The sequence below is a fragment of the Meriones unguiculatus genome, chromosome 2 (genome assembly GCF_030254825.1).
Source record: "Meriones unguiculatus strain TT.TT164.6M chromosome 2, Bangor_MerUng_6.1, whole genome shotgun sequence".
NCBI classification, from domain to species: domain Eukaryota; kingdom Metazoa; phylum Chordata; class Mammalia; order Rodentia; family Muridae; genus Meriones; species Meriones unguiculatus.
In genome coordinates, this window is record NC_083350.1 from 34,377,333 (window position 1) to 34,387,963 (window position 10,631).

At 38.3% G+C, this 10,631-nt stretch overlaps 1 long non-coding RNA gene across 1 annotated transcript; it reads left to right on the forward strand.

The window, feature by feature from the left end:
- Positions 1–377: 377 nt before the first annotated feature.
- Positions 378–7,899, forward strand: LOC132652119 (uncharacterized). The gene is made up of 4 exons (XR_009589605.1): positions 378–531; positions 1,580–1,680; positions 1,883–2,162; positions 7,677–7,899. It is a non-coding gene; the product is annotated as an uncharacterized LOC132652119 (long non-coding RNA).
- The last annotated feature ends 2,732 nt before the right edge of the window (positions 7,900–10,631 follow it).

Consider the following 10,631-nt stretch of genomic DNA (forward strand, 5'->3'; position numbering starts at 1 on the left):
TACTCAGTTTCTGTATCATGTGCTAAGTCCATTTATGCATTATTCTACGTTCCCCTCTTATCTTTCACTCTGTGAAAAGGAGTAGGTCCTCTCGATCCACATCCTTGGATGTGCCAAATTTTTCCTTATCTCATGCAAAAGACGTTACAAAAAACTTCCTATGCTTTGCAGTAGGATGGGGTATTTGACGTATCCAGGTGAAACACAGCTTTGGAGAAAAACTCCTCCCTGAACATTCTAGCCTATACTTGTATTTGTGCAAACAGTTGACATAATTTCTCAGATAGTTAAAGATTAATATGTAAAATAAGGCTATTGACATAGCAAGTTATGCAATGCAAGACCTCTGCTAAAATTAAAAGAGCATTAGGCCCGGGTCTGCTTGGACTGGAAAAGCTTTAATTTGGCTGACTGCATCCTGCAGCTCTCAGGGTGCATTTCACAGAACACTGCATTTTTCATGTCTACCATGGGAGAACTCTTTCCAGAAAGCTGGATCAGAAGGTTACCAGTGCTTTTGAGATTCAAAAGGTAAAGCATGCTTTGCCAGCTACAGCACTGTCTTTTCCAGTGATCAAACACTGAGTATTTGGAAAGCAGAGGGGAAAGTCTGCTAATTGTTTGCCCACGGTCAGAGCAGCCAGATACAGCACCATCGTAACCTTTACTTTCTGTGATTTGTTGCTTACATTTCTTCTCTTTGAATACTTAATTCTCTTCATATTTGACTATAAAATTTATTTCATGCAATATATATCTATAACAGTCTTTACAAGCACTATCTAATATTTCTGGTGATTAAGCTTTTTAGAACATTTGCCTGGGTTAGATTATGATTTCCTATGCATAACTTGCCCAGGACAGTATTTCTTAGGTTTATGTCTGGCTGATAAGCTATTTCTGTAAGTCTGTTCTTAACTCTTAGTTTCATTCTCCCCAGGCCTCACCTTGGGTACTAAATAGGCATACAATCATTGTCATATATAAAGTGTAAGTACTACAACTGTAGCTTGTAAATTGACTAAATCCATTACCAAGGCATTCAGCTGTGACACACTAACAATTTCAGATTCATTTACAAACATTCACAGAAATGTAAGATATATACACATATACCTACATGCAGAGGAAAAGCTCTGTTTGCAGCCCGAGCTACTTCTTCAGCTCATGAAGGCTCCATCCTTATACCAGCCAGGCTGTCTGACAAGGACAGACCCAGAAGCTCCTTGGGTCCTTTCATGTAGAACACATGGTCTGCTGTAGGGGAAAACATGGTGTCAGGTAGACTAGAACTCCAAACCATACTGAGTTCCTTTCAGAAAGACTGCTTTAGTTTTTATTTGATTTTTGATGAGTTAACAACCCCAATAAAGCCATGCAGCATCTACGTAAGCATGTTCTTCTGTGGCATTTCAACACTCATCTTTTCTATCCATGAAATTTACGGAGTGCCAGCTCCTGGAAGAAACAAACTGTTGGGTCTGAATCATAGGAAGAAACATGTTTTGAAATTATGATTTCAATGGATTTTAATATTATTTTCCAAAAAAAGTCTTCAAGTTTCTACTTGACATGTTAGTTTTTCAGCCATTCAGAATCTGAAGAGAAAATAATATACCTTATCAGGAAATCTTCATTAAACCCCGCAAAGTAAATCTGTGTTTTCATCCAGTGTTCAAGGTAAGTATTATGATCCTTAACTCTTGAAATCATTATTTGCCTATATGAACCATGAGGTTTATTTATGTAGATTTTTGAAAAATGTCCTCTGTTTTCTCACGGAACAAATATCATTAAAAAAAAAGGAAAAGGGGAATTGTTCCAACTAAAAAGAATTGTAAAAATAAAAAAAAAATAACTGGTTTCTACTTTTGTTTTTCAGACTTCAGTCAGGAATTTCTTCTCACTATAAAGGCCTCATTACAATCTCTGACCACAGTTCTTAGAAGACATGCTTGCAGCTGCCAGAAATGCAATGCCTTCTTAGCCTCACTTCCTGCCAAGCCTTGCTGTTCTTGGCAAGACACGAAAAGTCACTTGAATGTGGACTCAGATGGAAGGTGCTGTCCAAAGCCCCTGGTCTCCATGCTAAAGAGAAAACCGTAGAAGAAAGCAAAGGGACTTCTTGGCTCTAGGGGGACCTCTCCAGGCTTGCTGTTGTTGTAAGTGACATGATTTTATAGTCTCTTTTAATCGCTGAACAGTATCCCATGGTACACATCTATCACCTTTTCAGCATCCTCCCATCACTCAATAAATTCTTAGGCCCTTTTCACTTCGCATAATTGCGGACAATGCTAGAGTGGATATGCGAGTGCATATGTCTCTCCAACAATTGATTTCATTTCCTTTGGATATATGCCCAATGGTAGAATTACTGGGCCGCAGCAACTGTTAATCTTTTTGTAAATTGTTTTAAATTTTTCAGTGAAAACATAACCTATAGTCTGTTAGAGGAGTTAAACTTAGATACTTTTCCCATATTTATAGTTTCATCTTTCTCCACCTTGTAACATTCCTTACACGAGATACTGATTTCAAATTGCTCCTATATTGAGTTAAAGGGAAATTACACATTTAGTCTCAACTAATGTATCTAGAGAGTTTCCATCCTATTATGTCTGACTCATGTTTACATGATTATCCTTTTAGTGTAGTCTGATTAAGTACAATTGCATAGCTCTAGGAATGTGTGAGCAAGCAGTAAGAGTTTGGAAATGAAAGATACTGTTATTCTAGCTTCTTAACATGGACTAGTTCTTGGTACATAGTAGGTAGCTGTTTGCAAAGGAAAAAATAAGTCTTAAGAGTGTACCTAATATTACATGGAAGTCTTGAAGGAGAAAATCAGGTTAGCAACAGAAATGCCATAAACCATGACGTAGAGAAATAATAATATTAAAATCCATTAAAATAATAATTTCACAACATGTTTCTTCTTATGATTCAGACCTAGAATTTGGCTGCCAGTGACCCCACAAGTGTGATTTTTCACAGCTGTGATTGTAAAGTTTTGTTCTTATAAATATAGTACCAACATCTCGTTGAAGAAAAGTAAAGAAGAGATAAGCAGAATCCAGTAGCATCAGGAAAGTACCTCATTTTCTGAAACACTTTTAATAAACTTTCATTGTCACTCAAAGGCTACTCCTGAGTCTCTTAGCTACAGCTTTCTGCAGAGGAGGGTAGGCTGTTGTGGGGATGTGAGATTTCTAGCCCCAAGAAATTCAGTGTTTTGTTAGAAAAGAACAAGCCATGCTGTGGGTAGGTACCAGTGATACATGTTAGAAATGGGATTATGCATACAAAGGTCTCAGTGTCTACCACAACATGACACTAAGTTGTAGTTATTGCTTATTTATCAACTAATATCATTTCTTTATTGTAATTCTCTCAGTAATGAAAAATTGAAATCTGCATATTAGATGTATTTACAATTGTACAATTATTATTTTCTTTCTATAAAACCATGAATGTAATTTTTTTTAGTTTAGAAAACATTGTCACTATCTCTTTCATCTTTAACATCTCAGCTCTTCTTCAACCATTTTTTTTTTATGAAACCTAGTAAACCTCTTTGACTTTCTCACGCAGCTCGACCAGTCACTTGTGTTAACTTTCCATTTATGGATCCAGGAATAGACTCTGTAGGACTGATCACAACACCTGTGAACTAGAGCCCCTGCTTCCTAAGATACTCCAATGGTTACAGCTTAGTGTATGGACATTAACACTCTCTGGGTAGGACTGGAAACAGTGGCAGTAACTGAGGGCGGAGCCAACAGATATGTTCCTTGCTCTCCCTTCTTAAAGACAGTCTTTTAGATATAATAGTTGCGATGGTCTCAAAACAGGTCTGTCCTGTTCACATGACAAGCTGTTGTCTGGTTCGAAGTAGGTCTATCTTCATGCTCTTTCGCCTTTTTCTGCTGACTCACTTCTCTTCTTCCTTCTGCCCTTCTTTGCTGGGATTATAGTAGGCTTAAAATATATATCTTAATATATTACATTATTATGACTAGTTTTGTAGATCTTATCCTCTATATTCTGTCCCAAAGCAAACTAAGTCTTCTTCACCTTCCAACTGTCCCTTAGTACCTGTTTCCCCTAAACTGCCCTTTATAAGTGAGGGATGAATGGGATGAATGTTTTTTTTTTTTTTTTTTGGTTTGTTTTTCTTTAACTGGGGGCAGAGACTAGCTGTAGCCTCCAAGTTGGGCTCTATCCACTAGAAACATCAAGACAAGATAAAGATGTTTCTTCAAAGTTTATGTGTAGGTGCAATGGCTGCTCATCCAAGGGAGCCTGCTACTTTTCTGTTTTTAATGTCTGCAGATGTAAGAGACCCAAGATGAAAACAGGAGCCATGGGTCAGTGCATACCTAGCCCAAATAACTACATATCTGAAAGGAGCAATCCCCAAGCCACCTTGAGGCTGTTGGGATGCTGATAACAGGAACAGTTGCTCCATTTGCTGCCGTGACATTCTCTTTAGTCACAGACAGGAGTTCTAACACTCATGTGTAGCAGGTGCTGAAAACTCAACAGTGCAAGACACTGAGCTTATGGAAAGCACATATCCAGGGACTGTTTTGACTTAGAGATTCCACCTATAAAAAGAGTTTGGCATCATTGGCAAAGATAGCACTATTGTAGTCAATAGCAAAAAAAAAAAAAAAAAAAAAAAAAGAAAAAAGAAAAAGAAAGACACAATACAAGAGTTATATGATAACTCATTGCTCTACAGACATGGAATGCGTGCTTTTTACATTGTTTCCAAATGATTGAATTGTTTTAATTTTTTTTTAATCACAAGGAATGGCACAATTCTGTATGTTATTTTAAGAACTGTCGGAGTTTTCTGAGTTCTAAACTCCAACAGTTTTTTTCCCTTTTTTTAAATATATGAAATGTGATAATAGTTGTTCCAAAGCACTGAAAATTTTTAACTGGGGTGATATCATTGGCTTGATGTAACCCTACAAAATTAGAAATTTTTGAACTTAACATGGGCAAAATTTCTCATCAAGTATTTTAGCGTTGTTTGAAATTTTTAAGCAAACTTAGGGTCTCCTTAGTGGCTTCCAAACTTGTGAAGACTTTTTCTGACAAAGAGAGACATAAAGAAGCAACTGAAGAAATCCTGATAGAAAAATTGAGGAAATTGCTTTGAAATGTTCTGTAAGAAGAGACGCTATAGAAAGGAAGAGAGGAGCATGGGCAGTGTTTGCTTTTAATTAACCTTGGTTCTCTTCTTTGCTGTCTGGTGGACATGTTACATGAGTCACTTAGCTGGGCTTTTTAAATGGTCTTGGGATCTATTGCACAGCTCACTTCAAACTTCAAGGTGGTTTTAATATGATTTATACATCTGTTACATTGGAGGTTAACAGTCTCCTAAATTAAATTACTGTTGCCTTGCACAGAAGAAAAAAAAAAGTCTTTTCAGATAAAATTGCATTTTACATAGGTGAAAGAACACATTTACAGCTTTTTCCTCTAAATCAGTCTTTGGTTTTTACATGTTTTCAACACCAAAAGTAAGGAAAAAGTGATCAAAGAAATAGCTGCTGTGTGATGTCGTCTAACTGCCCTGTCAGAAATGCCTTTACTTTTAGCATGAGCCTTAAGGGTCCGGGGTTTTCTGTATTTCATTAACAACAACTTCTAAAGAAAAAGAACTAGTTTATTTCTGTGAAAACTAATTTTTTTTAAATGGGAAGTGTTTCCCACTTTGGAAATTTGGGAAACTCTTTGAGCAGACTTGCATTGTTTTTCCTAAACAGAACTCACAGTTCTTCGGGTAGTTCCTGGGTGGAAAAAGCTGTAGATCTGTGTTTGTTTCCAGGACGTGACCCCATTACTGATGCTGATGTTGACGATGCTGGTACTTAAGGGCTTCCACCAACATTATGTGTTTAGCACATCCTCCGAATAGTTACCGGTGGTGTATCTGAGTGTATCCTGGGAACACATTTAGCAAATAAATGTCTGCAGCTGTTCTCCTACTACTGCCTCTTTCTAGGGACTTAGTCTCTATTTTAGGAAAAAGAAGGAGAAAAAGAGGAGGACGAGGAGTCAAACCGTAATAATAAAGAACATTCCTACCAAAACAAAGAAAACTGAGCCGGCCACTGGTGGCACACGCCTTTAATTCCAGCACGCAGGAGGCAGATGCACTTGGATCTCTGTGTGTCTAAGGGCAGCCTGGTCTACAGAGTGAGTTCCAGGACATCCAGGGCTACACAGAGAGACCTTGTCTATAAAACAAACAAAAAAATCCAAAGAGAATGGATATGCTCCTGGCTAGTTGCTCTATGGCCTGACCTACAGTAACCTGCTGCTACTGTCTCTATGATGGCTGTTTTGATTCTCTGTATTACTGGAACCTATAGGGAGAAATAGAATTGGTAGGTACAATACATATATAGCGTGGATGGATAAAGACCCATCTGTCTGGAAGGTTGCCGGCACAAACTGTGAATTAATTTGTCCATCGCAGAACAATGTGCACATTTCACACTTAGCTGAAGGCATCATTTGCTATTTTTTTTTAACTTGCATACCTTGTTTCAGATACTGCACACAGAGGTCATCCCAATTTTGATGTTATGATTTGTTTGTTTTTGGTTTTTTTTTTTGTTGTTGTTGTTGTTTGTTTGTTTGATTATCAAGGAATCAAACTGACTTTCGACAAATGAATAAGCGTAGAAGACAGGGCTGAATTCTTTATAAAAACTCTGTGTATGTATGTGTTTTGTATGTATATGTGTATGCAGAGATGTATGTATGCAGAGGCATGTGAAGATCAGAGAGAGTCATTGTATGGCCTGAACTGTCACTCTCTGCATTAAATTTCCTTAAGATATGGTCTTTCACCCTGGGTTCAATTCCCAGCACCCATGTGGCAGCTCACAACTGTCTGTCACTCCTGTTCTAGGGGATCTGACTCCCTCACACAGACTTGCATGCAATCAAAACAACCAATGTACATAACATAAACATAAATATTTTTTTAAAAAAGATATGGTCTCTCACTAAACCAGGAACTCACTGTTTGAGCTGGACTGGCTGGCCATTGAAATTCCCAGAACAACCCATCCTCTTCTTCTTTGCCCATGGCCACACTTGGATTCCACAAGGCTGGTAGGGATGCCCATTCAGGTCCTTATGCTTACGCAGCAAAGGCTCTTGCCCACTGGACATCTTCTAGAACTTCTTGGGGGTGTTCTTGTCATTTGAATATCCAGAAGCCTGTAACAAAATGAGGAATCATTCAGTATCTGTTGTATTAGTAAATTAATATCTTCAAACAGGGCAACATTCATTAAAAAGAAGGACTTTGAACCGAGAACAAGATTGTGCTTGAGCCAAGTTTTTCTGGGCACTCATCTTTGTAGATGAAGTACATTTGTAGTTGTTCAGCTTTCTTTTTAATTTTACTCTGAGGAAAAGGACAAATGTCATCAGGAATACTATGCTGATGTTAATATTTGCTTAAGTATTTCCACAAAGTTGGGAGTAGATAATGATATTTGACTGGTAAGTAGAAAACTGATGCTGTTACAGTGTATTTCCAAAACTACTAACCCGAATCTGTTTTTTTTTTTCTTTTTTTTTTGGGGGGGTGGAGACAAGCTACATGTCCTGATATAAAATTTGCTATCTTTTTCCAGCATTGTGTTAAAAGGTGTTGACAGACTGACACAAAGGCTAAATGTACGATTACATTGATACATGCTAGTGAAGTCAAGTGAGTAACATGATGAAGTGGTGAAAATACGAAAGATCGCCAGTCTGAGAAGAAAGCTGAGGTGGTCTGTCTAGTCCCCTTGAGAGTCCTGAGGGCAACTTGATCAATGACGCAGAGTACAGGCATCTTGGTGGCCACCTAAATTACCAGGAGCAGATCTCAGTCCTATGACACCCTGTGTCCTAAGGTTCTTCTTTTTCAATGGGAGTGATGGACACTCCAGTTCACTGCAACCTCCTGAACCTGTTACTCTCAGGATACGGGCAATTTCAAATGTACTATTTAGTGACTGTATTCTAAAATAAAATAAAATAAAATAAAATAAAATAAAATAAAATAAAACACAGACTATAACTTGACCTGTAAATAAGCCCTAGGAGGGAAAATACAGGATTAACCTCATTGGATTATTAGTGTTTTCACCAGAAGTAGTGAAAGACTGCTGGTCTCCTTCTGGATCACTGTTGATATATTCCATGGCTATCATTTCTGTTGTTTCATTTTTACATTTTCAACCGTTTGTGAGAGAACAACACCTATAGATCAGTTTCTCTAGACATATACCTCACAGTGCATCCGTTCACATCTTGAAAGAAAATTGAGATCAATGATTTCATATGAACTGCAGCCTGATGAACAAAGGAGAATGTGCCGATGTGCATGCTTCTGTCTAAAGCATGCACTTACTAGAATTCTCTGACTGGCTGAGCTCTCATGCTGTCATTCTGAAAGAATAACAAGTCATAGTATAAAAAAGTTAAATTAAAATTTAAATTGCTTTAGAATACAAGTGATTAGACTAGTTAGAAGCCAGGCCAACTTGTTCTAGTTTCAGGCTTTCATTTAGGAAGTATTAAACCTTTCCCCTAGAGAACTTTTGCTAAAATTCCCTCCCTTCAAAAGACATTAAGTCTGAAATTCATGTCCAAGGTCCCAATGTCAGAACAAAGGACAGTTCCAACAAAATTCACTCTGGAGTACCAATGAGTATATTGGGCTTCCTTACAGAGTCTGGGGAGGTGACTACAGATAGGACAAAGGGTGCTCCAAAAGCAGCCTTACAGGTAAGTCTTCATCCAGCATGGACAATGACTTCCCACAGCCACACAGCTGGAGCATCCTCTTCCTAGTCTTCCTTGAGCTACATACCCTAGCCCCTATCCTAGAGCCCGAGGCCAAATTACAGCAAAATCTTATAAAAATGGATACTCAACCAAGGGTCTAAAAAGGGGATGTCAACAGTCCATACCAGGAAACTGGACTTCCAAAAACAGGCACAGCTGATTTCGTGAAGAAGGTGCCAACTTGGCTCTGAAAGTACTGACTTCCAACAAACAAGAGGGCATGGAAGTTACCGTCTGTCTTATGGCGGAAGCAAGCTTCTCTGAAGGTTACCCCACACCAAGGACTTGTAGTAATGGCTGATCTTTATCTGAGAGAGTCCAAAAGGAAATGTCACTGTGCTACTTACTCTCTTCATGGGGACTATAAGTACCTGATAGAAACAAATTAATAAAGGAAATCCTTCTTTTTGCTCCTGGGCCAGTAGATTTCAGTATCTTGTAGTGAGAAAAGCATGGCAATACCATCTGACCCATGGCAACAGGCCATGTTGACACTGTGATGGATGAAGAGAGTGAGGGTTGGACAAGGGGCTGGATTATTGTCATAAATCTCCCACATCTATATATAAAAAAGTCAAAATCCAGGAATTTTGGTGCACAACTGTAATCTCAGCTCTGGGAAGGTGGAGACACAAAGATCGTCAAAGCTTCTGGTTCAGAAAATAGGCAGTGATCAACTGAAGGAAACACCCAACATCTATCTCTGCCTCCACATACACAGAGCTAAAACAAACAAGATATATGTGCAACAAATATATATAAGGACAGAGACAGAGAGATTAGATAGACAGGTGATAGATAGATGATAGATAGATAGATAGATAGATAGATAGATAGATGATTGATAGATAGAAGATACACATGTAATAACATTCTTCTACCACAGAGATCTACTTTGTAAAAGTTGTGCACCAGCCCAAAGCAGTTCTATTACCCAGGAACAAATATTCAAAACATGAAACTGCAGAGAGTATTTTAGTTTCAAACAAAAATCTTCTAAAAGGATACGCTACCCAATAAAAGTTTGTGACAGTTGAGTAGGAAAAAAAAAAATCAGAGATGTCTAAAAATATGGAAAAGAAGCCCTGTGTTGTAGCTAGCTTACCATGTTTACCATATGCTACTGCATCTTTGATAGCAATTTGCATACTGGATCACAGAATTGTCCAATGAAAACTTGACTTTCTAGAGTACTGACCAGCGCCACTGAAGGCCAAAATAAACCTGTCATTTTATTATTTTGTGATGTTTGACTCTGACACTGGCACATATATTCATCAGCATTCCTGTTTCTGGAGTTGTTACCTAGGCTCCACTATGCCCCAACACCTTCCTCTTCCTTCCCAAGCCACTGTGCTTCTTTAATGACAGAACAGGCACAGGCTTTCAAGCTCATTCCCTGACCATTCGCTGACATCTAGAAAGACAGGAACTTTGTGCCCCAGTTTTCTCACTCACTGAAATGTTAAGAGTGGGGTTTGAATCATAGCTCAGTGGTACTATTCTTCACTAGCTTTCATGGAGTCCTGGGTTGGTTTCTTAGCATACACGATGAAGGGGGCAGAGAGAGGGCATTGTATAAGAAAATATGAAGAAATAGAACAATGTTAGCAGGCAACCAAATAATGTTACCAAGTGCACTTTCTTCCACGAGAAAGGAGACTAAAGCAAAGGAAAAACTATTCTCTGAGGCTGTTTGAAGCAGAGCAGTAAGCCATTACAGTGCTAAGCAGGGGCATTCAAGAACATGGCGA